The 3,520-nt window shown below is 40.0% G+C and overlaps 1 pseudogene; it reads left to right on the top strand.

Moving 5' to 3' along the window:
* Window positions 1–533: 533 nt before the first annotated feature.
* On the top strand, window positions 534–3,184 carry LOC130716699 (putative pentatricopeptide repeat-containing protein At1g68930; annotated as a pseudogene).
* The last annotated feature ends 336 nt before the right edge of the window (window positions 3,185–3,520 follow it).

Raw genomic sequence — 3,520 nt, 5'->3', positions numbered from 1 at the left:
AGTAGGAAAAAGTATGGTATTTCTTTTTTTGTGATGCTTAATACAAAGAGAACCAAAGCAAAACAAAACAGAATAAAACCCTCTACTGCCTAACTATCATGGTACCCAAGGAGTTGGCCAGGAGCAAGCCTCCATGTCAGGGAGGGAATCCTGGACATGGAGGAGCTGTAAGTCTTGGGACGCACCCGCCTTAGCCAAAAAATCAGCACAATAGTTCCTTTCACGAAGGATATGCTCCACTCGAACCACCCAAGCGCGCTTCAACAACCCACAAATATTGCTAATGAGGACAGCAAACACATGATGCTGCGTAGGGGGAGCACGCACCAAAGAAATAGCCAGCATTGAGTCGGAAAAACACATATTTTAATTCATTGACATTTTATTTTGTCTTTTATCTCATTTTACTCATTTCTTTTCATATCTCTCTTCTCTACCTATTAAATTCTCTATCACTTCTTTCATTTTCTTTGCTTCTCTTTCTATTTTTCACAAGTGTGTAGAAGTAATCATATTAGAAATTGGAAGGCCTATACTCAACCACAAAAGCTAGCTCAAGAGTTGAGGTTTGCACTACCCTTATAAAGCTTATCTTGGCTCTATCTCTAGCCAATGTGGGACTTCTAACACACCCCCTCACGTCCAGGATTGAACAGACTGGAACGTGGGATCAACAACGGGTGGCCCAAATATGGGTGGTCTCCACAACAAATGGATCTAGGATAGGCTCTGATACCATATTAGAAATTGGAAGACCTATACTCAACCACAAAAGCTAGCTCAAGAGTTGAGGTTTGCACTACCCTTATAAAGCTTATCTTGGCTCTATCTCTAGCCAATGTGGGACTTCTAACAATATTTAATGGTAATATATTTGCAACTAAATCATTGTATTCTTGATCCAATGATATTTGGAGACATGCACGCTTCCTATTCTCTATTCCTTACTATCTTTCACACTAAAACAATTCAAATTGATGTCACACCCTTCTTCTACTAATCACTACTGTGCATTGCTCAAACTTTGCTGTGAATCCCGCAACCTCACTCGCACAAAGCAGCTCCATTGCCTCATAATCAAGTCCTTTCCAAACCCAGAAGCCATTCTCTTAAACAACCTTATCAGTGCCTATGGCAAGCTCAGCAACATCACCTATGCCCGCAAGGTGTTCGACCAAATGCCTCACCCAAATCTCTACTCTTGGAACACCATTTTATCTGCCTACTCCAAACTGGGTCGTCTTCATGAGATGGAGCACGTGTTTGATTCAATGCCGGCTCATGATGGGGTGTCATGGAACTCGCTCATTTCGGGCTATGCTGGTTCTGGTTCCGTTATTCGGTCTGTGAAGGCTTATAATTTGATGTTGAGAGAAGGGTCATTCAATTAGAATCGGATTACGTTCTCAACTATGGTTATACTTGCATCCAAACAGGGTTGTGTTCATTTGGGTAGGCAGATTCATGGGCAGGTGGTGAAATTTGGTTTCGTGTCGTATGTTTTTGTTGGGAGTCCTTTGTGGATATGTATTCGGAAATGGGACTGATATCTTGTGCTAGGCAGGCTTTTGACGAGCTGCCTGAGAAGACTGTGGTTATGTATAATACTCTGATCAAGGGGCTGATGCGATGTGGTAAGGTTGAAGATTCGAGGCAATTGTTTTGTGATATGCGAGAAAGGGATTCAATTTCTTGGACATCCATGATTTCGGGGTGTACTCAGAATGGATTGCACAGAGAAGCGATTGATGTGTTCAGAGAGATGAGATCAGAAATGCTAGAAACGGATCAGTACACATTTGGAAGTATGTTAACTGCTTGTGGTGGTGTTATGGCTTTGCAAGAAGGCAACCAAGCTCATTCTTACATAATTAAGACGGGTTTTAAGGATAATATCTATGCCGGTAGTGCTCTTGTTGACATGTATTGCAAGTGTAGAAGTGTAAAATCAGCAGAAACAGTTTTCAAGGAGATGAGTTACAAGAATGTTGTCTCTTGGACTGCCATGTTAGTGGGTTATGGACAAAATGGTTATATTGAAGAAGCTGTTAAAATCTTCTGTGATATGCAGAAGTATGGGGTTGTGCCAGATGATTTCACCCTTGGAAGTGTTATTAGCTCATGTGGAAACCTTGCAAGCCTAGAAGAGGGTGCCCAATTTCATGGCATAGCTCTGGTTTCTGGCCTGATTTCTTTCGTTACCGTTTCAAATGCTTTGGTTTCATTATATGGTAAATGTGGAAGCATTGAAGACTGCCATAGACTATTTAGTGAAATGACCTTCAAGGATGAAGTCTCATGGACTGCTCTTGTGTCCGCATACTCTCAGTTTGGTAAAGCCAATGAGACAATCAGGTTATTTGAAAGCATGCTAACCCATGGTTTAAAACCTGACAAGGTTACTTTTATTGGGGTTCTTTCAGTTTGCAGTAGGACAAGATTAGTGGAAAAAGGAAATCAGATATTTGAATCGATGACTAAGGAACATGGAATTATACCAATTCAGGATCATTACTCCTGCATCATTGACCTCTTCAGTCGAGCTGGGAGATTAGAAGAAGCAAGGGATTTTATAAATCAGATGCTTTTCCGTGATTCCGTCCTGATGCAATTGGTTGGGCAACCTTGTTAAGTTCATGTAGATTCTATAAGAACATGGAGATTGGCAAGTGGGCAGCTGAGTTTCTTCTAGACTTGGAACCAATAAATACTGCTTGCTACATCTTACTTTCAAATATCTACGCGACTAAAGGAAAATGGGAAGAAGTCGCCAAATTAAGAAGAAGGATGAGAGACAAGGGTCTGAGAAAGGAACCGGGATGTAGCTGGATTAAATATAAGAACGAAGTGCACATTTTCTCTGCTGATGACCAATCACCATAGTGAAAAACTTGCAATTGCTTTCGGGTTGTTATTTTTTCTGAGGGTTTGTGGGGATTGCCACAGTGTACTAAATACATATCAAAGGTCACCAAGAGGGAGATTCTTGTAAGAGATGCTGCGCGGTTCCACTTGTTTAAGGATGGAATGTGTTCATGTGGGGACTTTTGGTGACAGGTCAATGCTAATTGCTACGTGTAACAACATAATATTCTTTTAAATATTAAAAAAAATCTTTATTTGATTTTTAAAAAAAATATTGTAAAAAAATAGAATATTTACCAAAATATTGTATTTTGATAAATATTTACCAATCTATGGTAGTTTTGGCCATGTAGGATGTCCACGTGGAAGCCTTTTGCAAAAACTCCTCATTTGGGGAGTTTTCTTTATGACAGAGGTGTTAGAAGCAAGAGTTTTCGCAATCAATAACTTCATAATTATTATGTCGACTAAAGACTCATCAAATGAGAAGTCATTTTGTCACGTTAGACTCCTGGAACGAGCACCAGGAGTCTGACGTGACGGGAGAACTCCTCACTTGAGGAGTCTTTTGTTGACATAATAATCATGAAATTATTAACTGCGCTTTATGAATTCTTTTGGGAATCATTGCATATTTACTTTAGCATGTTACTAT

This window comes from Lotus japonicus, chromosome 5, assembly GCF_012489685.1.
Source record: "Lotus japonicus ecotype B-129 chromosome 5, LjGifu_v1.2".
Lineage (NCBI taxonomy): Eukaryota > Viridiplantae > Streptophyta > Magnoliopsida > Fabales > Fabaceae > Lotus > Lotus japonicus.
Note: the sequence above shows the minus strand (reverse complement) of the source record. Positions and strands in the feature narration are given on the sequence as shown.